The sequence below is a fragment of the Tenebrio molitor genome, chromosome 1 (genome assembly GCF_963966145.1).
Source record: "Tenebrio molitor chromosome 1, icTenMoli1.1, whole genome shotgun sequence".
Classification (NCBI taxonomy): domain Eukaryota; kingdom Metazoa; phylum Arthropoda; class Insecta; order Coleoptera; family Tenebrionidae; genus Tenebrio; species Tenebrio molitor.
This window is the reverse complement of record NC_091046.1, coordinates 23,685,609-23,701,980: the sequence shown is the minus strand read 5'-3', so window position 1 is coordinate 23,701,980 and position 16,372 is coordinate 23,685,609. Positions and strand designations below refer to the sequence as shown.

General features: G+C 32.3%; 2 protein-coding genes across 5 annotated transcripts in view; both read right to left on the bottom strand.

Annotated features, from left to right (window-relative positions):
• Window positions 1–16,372, bottom strand: part of Nca (neurocalcin homolog) — a 101,475-nt gene that overhangs the window by 37,870 nt on the left and 47,233 nt on the right. The gene's annotated exons all lie outside the window — the stretch shown is intronic.
• LOC138123374 (neuronal calcium sensor 2) overlaps window positions 1–16,372 on the bottom strand; it is a 46,416-nt gene that overhangs the window by 28,057 nt on the left and 1,987 nt on the right. Inside the window, exon 1 of one of the 3 annotated variants that reach the window (XM_069038065.1) lies at window positions 13,702–14,116. The exons of the other annotated variants lie outside the window; for them this stretch is intronic. The gene's annotated coding sequence lies outside the window, so the exon portion shown is untranslated. Of the gene's footprint in view, window positions 1–13,701; window positions 14,117–16,372 lie in introns of those variants that run through there. 3 annotated transcript variants of the gene reach the window in all.

Sequence of the window (16,372 nt, the reverse complement as noted above, 5' to 3'; positions counted from 1 at the left end):
GCATGAGTGCGCCAGTTTAAAACGCGAGTGAAACGAGCATTTTAAAGGCCCACGAGTGCCAAAAAAGGCCCAATTTACACACGAACGAGTTGAATACAACGTTTTTTTGTTCGACGAGCCCCTTAAAGGCTCAAAATCGCTTAAAATCTTTAAAATTAGCTTGACGTCTCATTTTGACAAGTTGTGACATTTATCAAAATCCGTTCACACAGGGGAAAATTCTCAAACTCTAACGGTGTCGAACAAAAAATTATGTTTTTACTACAAGGAGAAAAAATCAATAAAAACTACCTATTTGACATATATTTATGTTATGTATATATGTACTTATAAAAATTTTATATTGAATAAAATCTCCACACATCGTTCTCATTATTTTCGTTTTCCTGCAAGTAGAGTGCATTTCAACGAGAGGTACACAGGCGTGGCTACCGAGATGCGCCAGATGTAGGGGAAGGGCGACCCAAAATCGAGTGCATTGGCGTAGTCCAGTTTTATTTTCGTTCTTACTTTCATAACACAGAAAATATCAGATTTTCACAACCGGGAGTTGATATAAAAAAGAAGACGGTAAAGAACAATAACCTGGCTGTGATTTGCGACAAAATGGCGATAAATCAGCTGTTGGAATGAAATTCCCTAAAAAGTACAAACTAACGCCGCTACTGTCTAGGTAAGCCACGCCACCATAGACCGAAACAGATTTCTGCGCAAGTTTATAGACGTGTACCTCTCGTTGAAAAGCACTCTATGAGCCGTTTTGTCTGGTCCCAGAATGGGTCTCTATTTGCAATTTTAACTCGCATCTACTATTTTCACCATTAAACGCTTTAATTTTTTGTCGCTTTGAAAAATGATGCACAGAGATTTCACTCAATTTTCCAGTTCAAGCCAAAGTCATAAACGACAACCCGAATTCGTTCATTTTTACAATGAAATGAAACTGTCAAAAGTGATAGATTTATTCAATAAAAAAGTAATGATATTACCGAGTGACTATAAATGATTGAAAATTATTTTGTTATGTTGGTAACACATTTGTTTAGTTGGCAACATCCTTGGCATGACACACGTAATTTTTAAAATTGAAACAAACGTCAAAAAAATCTAAATCGACAATGTACTTCGTGACTTAAACAAACCTAAATAGAAATGATTGACAGATGATGTACGAGAAGACTTGCACTACCAACTGCATCAGTGTTGCCAATCCACTACATATTTTCCTTCAATCATTTATAGTCACTCGGTAGAATACCTATTTAATAATAATATAATAAATAACATACAGTGAAGAAAAAATCGTACAAAATAAAGACAGAGAGAATGGGAGCTTTTAATTACGGTAATTTTTCTTATACATCAATAACCCCCACGAACGTTTAACAAGATGGTTTTAGAAACAAAAGTTTCAATAAGAACAAAGTCCTCTTTTTTTTACAGGAATCAACGAAGTATATACCATTTTTGGAGTAAAATTGCTTTAGTCCTAAAACAGCAAGCTAGTTAAAGTCTAAAAACAAGCTGAATCTCATTGGGTTTACAAATACACAGAACACAAACGACTCCATCAAACCATTATACTGCGTTCACTCCTGCAAAAACCTTATCATTTACGACTTTGGTCCTGTAATAAATTTTACATATTTCTAAAACTATTCTGCGAACGATCGTGGAGGGTTTTATCGATGTACACGGAAAAAAAAATGTTTCCTTTGTGACGTAGTAAGGCAGAGTGGCGGTATTGGTAAACAAAAATTTAATTTTATAATTTTCCATGTTATTCTGTCTATTACTGTTACTCAAGTTGTCATATACTACAAATTTGCTACTTCTACATACTGTATGTGACACTGCTTCGTGATATACAGACTGATTCACATAACTTTCCGAACCTAACGAAAGTTAAATGCAGCCAGTAATACGTTATTCAGTCGTAACTTGATATTTACTATGAAATTTGGACACTCCTGGCATTACTGACAATCAATTGACAGTTCCTTTTTGTATCGCGCGTTCAAATAAAATTTTGGGCTGAGTAGGCGTTGGAAAAAGTAAACCGTTTAGAACAGTGTAAACTTTGAATTTCCCGCCGTTTGACAGGAATGACATTTGTTTATGTTTAATCTGGACATAATTGAATACGTTTGTTTTCAACAAAGGGTGCCCTTAGATGTTTGCTTCGAGAATAAGAATCTATTTTTCTATTCTATTTTAAATCTAAAACATTGCAAAGGAAGAAAAAAAGAAAGATTTTTTTGGCTCTAAATTTTAGGTTAGCTGTGTACAGGGTGTACGGTATACAGGGTGTTTCTGAAAGACGTGTGTTAATTTTAACCAGTGAAAGAACTCGCCAATTAATGAAACTTTTCTCTATAACATTTTGTAAAATTCGTAAAAGTATTCCAAGATTTTTTGCCCCACAATTTTGACCAAACAAGTCGTTTTGTGTGATTAACTGGTTACTATTTTTTGTAACCATGAGAATCTAAATTTTGATTATTTATTTTTTTCTATAACAATGGAACTTTTTAACAAAGCTCTGTTTCTATCACAACAGAAAATTTTCGCCTTTACCCATAGGCGGGTATACACTTTGATGGTTAATTTATTCCAAATTTTAAATCAATTTGTATTGCTTTTTCGTAAAAATGTTATAGAGAAAAGTTCCATGATTTGGCGCGTTCTTCCACTGGTTAAAATTAACACACGTCTTTCAGAAACACCCTGTATACAGAGTGTCCCCAAAAAAGAAGACAAGTACATAACTCCGTTATTTATCGGAAGATTTTAATTATCTACTGGGTGCCCCAAAATTCGCGGAACAACTTAGCAGTACACAATCGTTCAGAATTATTATGCCAATGGCTAGGAAAAGACAAACAATGAAAATCTTTTTAATATTTAAAATAAATGAGATCAAAGCTGCACCTTTTGAGCCCCCATATCTTCAAATTTAAGGGTAGGGTTTACCTGAAAATTTCACAATTCGTGTAGTTTGGGTTGCATTATTGGAAATGTTTGAAATGAAATAAACGGCTTTTCAATTGGCCTACTTTTACCTGAAATGGGTAAGTACCTGCCAGAAGGTGTAGTTAATCAGCAAATTTCATTACTAAGCTTTTAGATATTTTCGTCTCCCAAATAAAGGTTCAAATGTGAATTTAGTGGTAAAATCGTACGTACGTATGTTTATGTATAATAAGATCTGTGATTTTTTTGGAAGCACGGTGATGGCACCAAACACTTTAAAATTCAATTTCCGAGGGCCCCATACTTTTTTTTTGTTAATTTCGAATTAGGTTTTAGTGTTACAGCTTCCTGGATAGTCCTCAAATTGCAATTTATTTTATTGTTATTTATAACGAAATCGAAAAAAGAAAAGTATGGGGTCCTAGAGGAAAGACGTATCTTTTAAATAAAAAACGGACCTTGCCTTCATGTGTTGTGGTTTTAAAGATATGGATGTTTAAAAACACCGTTTTTCGACCATTTCAAATCAGGTAAACTCCACCCTTAAGAGGTATAGAATTTTTTTATTATTTTTCTCATTATTTTCTAACATGAGTTGACATTGCCCCATTGAGTTGTTCCGCGAATTTCGGGGCACCCAGTATACACCAAATTAAATGGTTGTTAATATACAAAATGGCCTAATAAATTGAAGTATAGCCCCATGGGCTTCAAGGGTAAACTGTCAAATTTTTTTTTTTTCAAATGGGATTACATATTTTTTTTTAGTAATTCTGATTGAAATTTTTATTCTGAAAACAACAATGTATCACAAGTATACACTTAAATACCAAAAATTCACAAAAAAAAAAATGTAAAAAAACGCTACTATCGTCTATGTTCCATTTTGCGCTAAACATTGGCGGCATATCTGCGCAATCTCACATGTTATTATTTGTCATTTGTTTTTCCAGCTACCTTAATTTGGTTAACGCAATGCATTTTGATACCTTTTCGCTTGGTGCTCGTCATTTGTTTCAAAAGTTAGTGTACCGAAGAACGTCGTTAAATTATTTTGTCTCTGTCTAACTTAGTGCTTGGCATATACTCTCACTTTGTCTAATCAATTATTTAGCTAATGAAAGGCTTAACGAATGGGAAATCATACGGCCCATTGTTATTTTTTTTAATGTGAAGTTATACTTGTGTTACATTGTTGTTTTCAGAATTAAAATTTCAGAATTACTAAAAAAAGTATGTAATCCCATTTGAAAAAAAATATTTTGACAGTTTAGTCTTGAAGCCCTTGGAGCTATACGTGAATTTATTAAGCCGTTTTGTAGCCTGTTAACAATCATTTAATTTGGTGTATAGATAATTAAAATCCTCCGATAAATAAGGGGGCTATGGATTCGTCTTTTTTTTTGGAGGACAGCCTGTATGATGAGTCAGTTGTCAGTTGTAAAGGATGTCCAAACCATACAAAAATTTAAAATAATTCATGTTTTTGGATCAAGTTATGAATGAAAAACATATTGCTGGCTGTACTTAAATTTCTTTTATGTGAATCAGTCTGTATTTACTATACGTAAGTAAATAGGTAAGTAGATAAATTAATTTTCAAAATACTCAATCATTTCTTTATAATTCATATGATTTCGTTCATTTAGTATTTTGTTATATCGCGCGTTCAAATCAAATCCTGGGCTGGGAAGGCGTTGGAAACCGTCAATTGTTATGCTTTTTTAAAGCGTAGATTAATTGCAGCTTGTTGACAGTTAACCTAAAATTTAGAGGCCAAAAAAAAAACTTTCTTTTTTTCTTTCTTTGCAATGTTTTATATTAAAAATAGAATAACTTAACGATTCCTATTCTCGAAGCAAATATCTAAAGGCACTCTGTGCTGAAAACAAACATATTCATTTATGTCCCGATTAAACATAAACAAATGTCATTGGTGTCAAACGGTGGGAAATTCAAACTTTACACTGTTCTAAACGTTTTAATTTTTCCAACGCCTACTCAGTCCAAGATTTCATTTGAACGCGCGATACTGATAGATTGCACGTTTTTAAATTCTAGTTCCAAAACATAACGCAGTGAAAAATACTAAACTCTCCATCTCAATTGTTTCACGTTATTTAGGAAACCGTTGTAGCCTTGCAGATTAATTCCCGCCAGTAGTAATCCTACGCCTATGATGTTATTTACAGAATTACAGCTGTCAATCTGAATGAAGTTTCAGTGTTTTCAATTGTTATAAACTGTTGTTGAAATTATTGATTCTACCAGTATGAATGATATATGTAACAACTTTTTGCGCGCTATTCTACTTTTTACCACGTAGACACTTGTCTCTGTGTCTGTTAAAAAACCTGCTATCTATCAGTGTACGGAGTATACCAATTTTTCATCATTTGATGAATACAGTAATACAAATGTATTAATTTTTTTTATTACATGATGTGAGTATATTATTTAAAAAACAAGAAAATACAGTTAGATATGAAAAAAATGATTTGCCAGCATCTTTGATGTTATTTAATAATTTTAATTAACCTGTGCAATTAGAAATTTGCACTGAAAATGCATACTACAGATTTAACTTTTCATTTAAATTTTCTTCTTTACAGAAAGTTTATAAAATCTAAACTGTAAATGACGAATACGACAAAACATCAATTATTATTATTATTTATCACTATACGTGAGTACCTTGCTACACGATGATTGCCTTACACACCTTTTGTAATAACGTAATAAAACAAATCCAAACAGCCAAGCTAAAATAAATGTAAATTTCCTCAGCAGGAGAATTTGCTCCTATTAAACATATTTTTAATGAAATTACTAAATACATACTTTTGATTATTGTAGATTATTAACTAGTCATAAATATTTTGTCAACAGATAGCAACGTCTTAAATTTAAATTGTTTTCATCTGGTTGTATTGAAGTAACTGGGCAAATACTACAAAAATTATGCATGTCTATTATCTCAATATAACTCTTAAAAACACTTCAAATGAAACAGATTTTTCGTTATGTTGCTGCAACATGCGCCAGAATATAAGCTATTAAGTTAATTTTGTACAACGGCTTTCGAATAATATTTATGCAAATCTTAACAGCCATAGTACGTTAAACTCTACGTTTATGTTTGTTAACCTTCTAAAATTAACCAATGATTGAACTGATTAGATTACCTAAAAGTTGTCAAAGTGTACTCATAATTTTCTTTATCACAAACAGCAGCAAATGGTGCAATGGAATTAACCATTTATTATGTAAATGGTTCATTGTTGTTAACATTTAACATAAATCTCACCTGTTAGACAAGAACATTATACAAACTTCGTCGTTCCCCACATTCTAAAACTAAAATAAAGTTAAAAATAACGTGATCTGCAAGTAACAAATATTTAGAAAGAAGATCTTAAAATATGTTTCAAATACTTATAACCACTTAAAAAAATATTAATTTCGCCAAGGAAAATCCAGGACGTTCTTAGTCAGAATTATTTCAGACCAAGATGTACTATAATGTAAATATATGCGTATACAGGGTCGCTAAAAAGTATGGATTCAGCTAAATATTTTCGGAACTGTTTAGCAGAGCTCGTTGAAATTTGGCACACAGTGAGAAGTGTTTAAACTCTATCTGAGATTTTTTTCAATTTTCTAACATCATTTATTTTGAAGATACAAAGCTAATTTGATTTTTTTTAATGGCACGAGGGATCAAATATCTTCACAAAGAGTATTTTTTGTGAATTCAGTGATGTAACATACGCATATCTTATTTTAATTGAAACTTTATAAAAAATTATCTAATTAATAACAAGAGTAAAAATAAGACATTTAATTGAAACAGAATACATTTTAATTAAAAAAAAGTTTAAACGCGAAATACATCATTCTTATGCAAAAAAGATGTTCAAAATGGCGGCGATGTGGGCATGGTTCGTCTTCAATAGCATTCATGACACCATCTTAATTTGCTGCAGTTCCTATCGTATGCTGGCGAACGGCCACATTTTTATACCATGGAACCAAAATGCTGTACGATTTATGTGTTAAAAAATATTTCCTTTCGGATGTCCTCTTCGCATATCCCGCTCAACAGCTTCAGAATTACGATTCGCAATACCTATTCTTCCGACAAAAATAAGATGACTAACCACAACTACTCTCGCACAAGGGAACTGTTTTTGAGAAAGGTTAATAGCATACCATAGCAACACCATTTTAAATAAAGAGTGTTAACATAATTTTGTATTAAGACATTTATCTCAGCTTACATTACAACCTCCTCCGGTGATTATGAGAGAGCCTGTAAAGGTACGGTCGGTGGACAAATAAAACTGGGACACTTAAAATTTAATCTGTGTAAATCAGACCATTGAATTGTCAATATATCTGTTAGTGTCTATATAATATGTCATACCAAAGTTAACCTATTTGTGATAAAGCCGTAATTAAACGATGCAAATTTGTAAATTTTGACTTATGTGATTGTCATTTTTGTCCCAGTTTTATTTGTCCATCGACTGTACGAGTATGTATGTATGTATCCACATCAAAATCCATGTTTGTGTTTTACTGTACGTCATCTATTTTTTATTTTATTCTTCTTATCATATTTTATATGTATATCGGATTCGTTAATTAATATTCATAGAAAGTTTTATTCACATTTAAATTTCAGAATATTTTACCTAAAACAGGTCTTCGTAGCAAAAAATTTAAGAGGCATATTAATTCCAATTCAGCTTCAGAACTTATATTAGTTCTTGATCTCAATTTAAGTACATATCAGTTTTCATCATACAAGTAAACATCATTTAAAGTTTTCTTTCATTTAAGTTCTACTAAACCTATATTATCAAAACAAGTCACGATTCGAATTTGCTAATAAATTTCTATACTATCAAACAACTAATCACGACGTCTACATTTACACTAGTATACTGAGCATGCTCTTTAATATTCTATTTATCTTTCCAAATTTTGAAAGTGAACTTAATTTGACTGTTATAAGTTTGTCCAGCGAGAGATTGGTTGACATAAAAATCACTAAATTCTACGTAGAGAAAGTAGTCCTTAGCGCAAAATTTGAAGTATATCCTTCAAGCAGTAACATTTTTGCCCTGAAATTATGCTCTAATGAATGTATTCTAGTGCATTTTGTAGTGTTGGGTTACAAGCCTACAATTTAAAATCTCCCAATCTCTCGCTGGACGAAACATACATGGCCACATATTAATGAGTAAATATGGATAGTCAAAAAAGGTTACACTGCTCTGTGATTTTGAAAAAAAACTTATCAAAATTAAAACAACCTCAACAGAAGTAAATAGTATCCAACATAATTTACTATTGGAAAAACATTGTTTCTAATGCGTAATAACCACTGCTTAACAATTTAATATAATGTAAATTCATTTTAATAAACAATTGTCAAAATGTTGTCACGTTGACAGACTTGCCAAAATGTCAAATCTAGTTATTTCATAAACCAATGTTGGTATCTCTGAGTGTCAGCCAAATTTCGTCGATTTGACATCCGCAGGATTTGTTTAAATATAAAAGCATAAAATTCAAAATTGGCAAAGAATTTAAAGATGAAGAATGGCTTTACGTAAAAGGGGTACAGGTCAGTTATTCAACGTGAAAAGATGGCAATAGTTCGATACTGCAAAGAATTGGAAACGGAAAAACCGTGAATGTCGATGAATGAAATTTGCGAGAAAGCTGCTCATAACAGTTTACCTATTTCCTAGTTTTTCATTTTTCTAATATTAAACTATGTAGTTTTTGCCTTTTATCTTTCAATCCACATTTTATTTAACCGTTCACATTTCCCGATTTATTGGATTTCAAGTAAATATTCCGTACAAACCTTCATTTCTTCTTGCTAAGTTTGAAGACGCAACTCACTTTTCAGAATCATTAAATATCATAACATTGCTTTTGATGTGCAAAGTCTTAACAGATAAACAAAATGTATCATTTTCGTACCGGTCGCTGGATATGATATGTGATTTGTGTAATTGAAAGGGTAATTGGGAGAGAAAAACGCCAAAGTGCAACATATACATACTCTCGTGTCAAAAATGGATTACTCCCTAGGATTTAGGGATATTCGTTACTAGGTTGCCATAAATTTGGTTAGGTTGGAGGCTATGTGGTTTCTGGTGACAAACAAAAGACATCCCAAAAATGTAAGACAGCAAATTAATTGTAACAGTTGCAAATGACTCACTTCTCGCTAAGAGATAGATGATTTTTCGTTTCACAATCAATTTTGGTTACTGGCGGCATATTTATTTGGATTTAATCTCTCAATTCAAAGTAACCAACCTTAGGCATCACAACATGAAAAACGTTATTTTCCTAAAAGATCGAATTCTAGGGAGTAATCCATTTTTGACATGAGAGTACGAGTATATGCCGTTCACGATTGTTTTAAACACGCAGGAGGCCACGATATTTTTTTTGTAAGATTGGCGTCAGGTCCTGTCATATGACGATTCTTTATTAAATATTCGTCTTGTTGTCAATTCCCTAATTGATTCAGTGTAATTCAATTATAACCTAAAATAGATTTATTATGCCAAATCACAATATTGCCAACTAAAATGTCAGATTTTCATAGACAGTCCGAATTTGAAACAATCGTGAACGGATAATAACCTCAATAAATATCTAGTGTAAAAACCATTATACATCTGGTCCATAAATACGATATTCTGAGGAATCTGGGGTGGTACAGTCCGGTCTTTTAAGAATTTTTGACATTGACAATTGTTTATTAAAACCACCGCCGTCTTGATGATTGACATATTTCACTATATATTTCATATAGATCTGCCTGGGCAAAGCTTTAGTGCCTGTGATCTCCACGGCGCCACTTTAGGGGGGAATGTCACTAAAAAATCATAACCTCACATCCTCACAAACAAATGTAATGAATTCAGTGAGTTGTCAAAGTGCAGTGTCAAAGAGTGTCACAGTTTAAAAGTACCTTTAATAACATTTAATAACCTGGTTGCTAGTATTGTGCTGTTAGTGTTTGTCAACTGGCTTTTTTATCATATTAGCACTGATATTGCGGTAAATGCAGCAACAACAAATTCCGTTAGTAGTAAACCTATTTCTAGAATAATATTAAAACTATAATCCCAATCTTAGATTTGCAGTACATTATTTCCTAGGCGGGTCATTTCAGATGAAGATGGGTCCATAACAAAACAATTACATTTGCTTAATTAATCCGTGCCATTCTTGGTGGAAATGAGTGGAAAGTATATTTTAAGTTTTGTACAGTTTTGAATATAATTATATAATTTTGGACAAATTATTATTCTATGAATTTGCACTTGCCACTGACCGAGATATTTTCAAAAAACGCAGCGCCGAAACTTTGTCCCTCCCTCACAACCGAACCAGTGCGCAACATTTGCTTTTGCCAATTTAGAATGTCCAAATTACAATTAATGTAAAGTATCATTTATCACGGGACAACTACGCATGACTCCATGCATCATGCAGATTCATGTGTGTGGACTGCATGTCAAAATTGTCACGATGCACATGACGTTGTCACATATTTGATACCATGATAGTTGGTTGTTAACAGCAACCCCCGAAAACAACCCCAAACATATCAGAATCATGAGAACAATAGGATTTTTCGGTCCACGCCCAGGCCGCTATAGACACTCTGACTATCTAGCAGGTCGTGATTAAAATGAATTGACTTTACTTACTAAGTGGTCACAATCAAGAACTATTAAAATACAATAACCTACTTGATAAAAAAAATTATTAAACAAAAAAAAAATCAGTCAATCTCTTAGAGAGATGTTCAACCAGTCTCCTAACACAAGTTAGGAATGTGGGATTTGATCTACAAAAAAAAAAAGGTAAACAAAATGGTCCATGTAATGTCACCTTAAAAAATGGAGAAATAATAATTACGAGTACAATTAATTTGATTTTTATTAATAAAAAATCAATGTACCCGGCGGGCGCGCGAAAAGTTCGAGTAGGTTTAACTGTAGTGTCTTTAATTTGAAACTTTAAAATGTCAATCGGTGCACAAGGCGATGTAACTACAGTTGTCACGTTATTACTTAGCCTCCAACCACCCCCGCTTCAAAATTTTAAATAACACTACTTTTTTAATGACGGATTATGGAAAAAAAAAATATGAATATAATTATATTATATTATTTATTATATTATATTATTTTGAAAACCCTTCTTGTGAATGCGGTGCAGAAAAAGAAACCATCCAACACATTGTGGAAGAATGTCCCCTTATTAAATTCCAGCAAGGTTTCTCCAAACTACATCTACTTACCGAAGACGCCCTAAATTGGCTACAACAAATTAAAAACATATAATTTACCATAATTATTTTATGAATTTCGAATTTTAATTTAATTTTCTTCATACGAATATATATATACAGAGTGTCCCCAAAAAAGAAGACGAGTCCATAACTCCGTTATTTATCGGAAGATTTTAATTATCTGTACACCAAATTAAATGGTTACTAATAGGCTACAAAATGGCCTAATAAATTCAAGTATAGCCCCATGCGCTTCAAGGGTAAACTGTCAAAATATTTTTTTTCAAATAGGATTACATATTTTTTTTTAGTAATTCTGATAGAGATTTTTATTCTGAAAACAACAATGTATCACAAGTATGCACTTGAATACCAAAAATTCACAATTTTTTTTTTTTAAAACGCTACTATCGTCTATGTTCCAGTTTGCGCTAAACATTGGCGGCATATCTGCGCAATCCCACATGTTATTATTTGTCATTTGTTTTTCCAGCTACCTTAATTTGGTTATTACATTGTAACGCAATGCATTTTGATAGCTTTTCGCTTGGTGCTCGTCATTTGTTTCAAAAGTTAGTGTTATTTTTTTTTATGTGAACTTATACTTGTGATACATTGTTGTTTTCAGAATTAAAATCTCTATCAGAATTACTAAAAAAAAGTATGTAATCCCATTTGAAAAAAAATATTTTGACAGTTTAGTCTTGAAGCCCTTGGAGCTATACGTGAATTTAGTAAGCCGTTTTGTAGCCTATTAACAACCATTTAATTTGGTGTACAGATAATTAAAATCCTCCGATAAATAAGGGAGCTATGGACTCGTCTTTTTTTTTGGGGACATCCTGTATATGGAAAAAAAAATCTCTTTTATACTGAGTGCCCCAAAATTCGCAGAACAGTTTAGCAATACGTTTGTTAAGTAGTCATTAAAATATCTGGTAAAAATGTTAAAAAAATTCCAATGTTAAATATCGCCCAATGAGATCGCTTGACATTATGTTAACTTTAACAAGGAACTTGACATCGCTTTATACCACCAGGCCTCAATGTATCCCAATAGTCTGCAAATATTTCAATTTTGTTGTATCCATGGAAATAAAAAGGAAAATAAAAGCCATGTTCCCATACGTATTTGAGGTAAAATCAACATAAAATCACTTCTTGGAAATGCTCGAAATAATGAAGTAAATAATTGTAAAGCGGATCACAATTATTATAAGTTATTATAACATTGGCTAGTAAAAAACAAATACATAGGCAAAATCTTTTTTCATATTTAACATAAACGAGATCAAAGCTACACATATTGAGTCCCCAATATCTTTAAATCCACTATAAAAGATTATATTATAAATAATTTATTTATCATTTTTCCCATAATTTTCTAAAATGAGTCGACATTACCCCACTGAGTTGTTCCGAGAATTTTAGGGTAGCCGGTATATGTTTTATACATTTTTAGTTTTTGGATAAGCAGCGAATATTGCTGTAGTAACATTTTTGCAAAAGCAATGAATAACATTTTTCCCATGCGATTTATTTGCATTTGAAAACAAGTATTAAATATCAAAATTATATGGTTAACTTAATTCTTTATACATATTTGTTATCACTTTAAACTTAATCATCTCGAAAACTGTCAATGTCAATGCCATTCTTTGCACATGGCCAACGTTCAAATTGCAAGTTCACGTATGACAAAAATATGGCACGCCATTTAAAAAAATTTTCGATGACGTCATACTTTCAAAGCAAAAAAATGATCGAAAATGACAGTGATCTGAAAAGATGTACTTTTAATAAATAAATTTGATCTATCCAACTTTTTTTTTAATTCGACAATTTCAATTTTATCGAATGAATTCCGAACTTTACACTTGCATTGTCCATGTTTGTAACGTGCGATCGAATAAAAAAAAATCGAGTTACCTGGATTGTGCTATTCTGATGCTTTGATTGGTTCAAACCACCATTTTCGCCTACTCTGTTTTTTTTTATTCGGTCGCACGGTATATAATAGTAATTATACATATATTTAAATGATTGTAGTAACCACCATATGTATGAATAATACTACTAGCAAAAATATTATTAAAACATCGATCCTTTATAAAGTCTGGTGAAGATGTAATTATTCTGTTGAAACTGCTAATCACCGAGATCCTGTTCTAATATTAGCAGCATTTCTGTTTTGACATGATTGTTACCAAGTTAGGAGCTTAGTAATAAAGCTGGTCAAAAATTCATTAGGGTAATAAAACTGACTAATTATATTTAGCGGATTTTTGCAAAAATTGTTCTTCCTAGAACACAACACTTGCCTGGAGGAATTTAAACATCCAAGATTATGATTTTATTCTATTTTAGTAAGAATTTGTTTGAACAATTACCGTTGTTTAAGTAGAAATACTGGTTTCAATCCCCTGATGTGCGCGTTATATTGCAGGTGTTGTATGTCACTAATATTTATCCATCGTTTATGCTTAAACGACCCGACGTTATTACAATAATGGAATCTATATTCTTTCAAAAAAATAATGGGAGTTGGTCCTTGAATTCGCCGATGAATTGTTGTTCATCATCCACGTAAAACGATATAAGATATAAAACACTTCACTCAAATTGGCATTATGGGAATTTGGAGGCGTCGCAGAAAGATAGAACTGTGCGGACGCGAACACGCTAATCTAACGCGATCCTGCGACTGGTCCTGCGACGGCGGTAACTCTTAGATCAATATTGGCAACAGCTCACGTCGTATGCGCCGCCAGGCCTCTCCCACGCTGCTCACCACCGCCACACCATCGCTTGTACACGACTACCCATGCAGGTAGGTTTGTGTCCTGGATGGGTATGCTGAACAATGGCCTCGCCTCAAATCTTTCAGCGCCTCTTGACCCCGTTATATTCTTACGAATCAAAAAAACACAATGAAATATAAACGCTATTTAAACTAGACTCTGTATATATTTATTACTCTATAAAATTAAAATGTCGTTATTATTAAATATACATAAAACCAAATACTAAAAAAAAAAGATATCTATAAAAAGATTTGATCGCATAGTAAACTTGAAATACATAATTTAATTAGTTAGAAAAATTAAAATAAAAAGAAAGTGTAGCTAACCCCTAATTCACCACAAGAACCAATTAGTGCGATTCTGTTTTAAAATTTAGCAAGATTGTTATTGAACAATATTGATTTTGCGTAGATCCAACCAATCAACAGCTTCATATCATAGCAACTGCAACATTGTTATATAGCAATATTGGTAAATTTTAAAACAGAATCGCACCAATGTCTCATGTAAAAAAAACTTTTGGTCACTGATTTTACTACTGTTTCTTATCGTTAGTATCAGACTTCCTGTGCAGAACTGCGAATATTTCATTTTTGCTTCCGCTTCAGAAACAGTACCTTGGTTTAAATGCTATATTGTAATTTTAAGTTCATGTTTTGTAAAAATGACAAACAATATTAAGTAACTACGTAAGAGAAATTTCTTAGTAAGTAATTGTAATTTTTAACGATCACACAAATATTATAATAACTTGTTAATCAAAACACGAAGTTACTATAGTATGTCAAAAATTTCCACCAATCAGCATTACTGTCAAACTTCGAACATTTCTAGTCGGGCGCACTCGAATTCCCGTCTGACTTATTTCTTGTCATAAGGTAATACAAGAATTCCCGTCAGGTAATTATCAACTGATATAATCCATAACTCGAGTTCCCCTCAAGGGTAAAAGGGCCAGGTACCATTGTTGTTTATCATTACGTGGACCAAAAAAAAGTTTACAATTTTAGAAAGTTTCAAAAAAACCGTGTGATCAACAATTACGTAGATAAATGGCGGTTGTGACTGACAGTGTCAGATTTTTCGTATCTTTGCTAACTCAGCTAATAAACGTCAAACAACTACATATCACTATGAATCAAATTTTAACGTACTTTATTTAACGAGTTCGTGTGTAAATTGGGCTTTTTTGGCATGAGTGCCCAAGAGTGCCAAAAAAGGCCCAATTTACACAAGAACGAGTTGAATACATACAACGTTTTTTTGTTCGACAAACCCCTTAAAGGCTTCAAATCGCTAAAAATCTTTAAAATTAGCTTGACGTTTCGTTTTGACAAGTTGTGACATTTATCAAAATCCGCTTACACAGGAGAAATTTCTCAAATTCTGACAGTGTTGAACAAAAAAATGGTTTTTACTTCAAAACATAAAAGATTCATCATTGAAGTTTACTTTCGTAATAATATTTTCAATAACGGAGATTTTTTTCTGACGGGAATTCGAGTCTAGAATTTGGGGTACATTTTTACTTTGACGGAAATTCGTGTGCAGGATTAAAGGGCCTTCGTCCAAGCCCAGGTATAAAATATTATGCTGACGGGAACTCGTGTGCACCGTTCTAGTCGTCTACTTCAAATCAACATACTTTTCATTTACAACTTTCTGCAATTTTTTCAGATTTTAATGTTTAAAATTAAATTTTAGCAAACACTGTAACTTCTTGTGTTACGAGAGGTGATCTCTGCCAGTATATTGTACAGTTAATTTCAAAATTATCGAGTACACCTTAAAAATCAAGAAGTCGATTTATTACAGTTTTTTCCACATGTAAACATGCCTTTTTGAAATTTGAGCGTCATATTTTTTATATAGGTTAGGTGAGTTTGACAACATAAAATGTCGCTGATATTTTAGAACATCATAATAGTGTCTGTTTTATCCTCTACACGATGCTCTTCGCGATGTTATAATACTGAGCTACCTCTGGATCGACCATCCTTCTTCTAATTTAGAAAGAATGAGCATTTTCGCGTTTTCGCTTAGATTAGGCATTTTGTTTGTCAAAATTGACATTGATCATTGACAAAAAATGTAAGTGCAATTCACACTGTAGAAAATTAGGTGTACTCTATAATTTTGAAATTAACTGTACTATTCAAGCTCTCAACCAACATAAAAAGGACCTCAGTACAAAAAAAAAAGAGTTCTCAATATCTTCAACAAATGTCGAACAAAAATATTACAGATAAAACGTTAC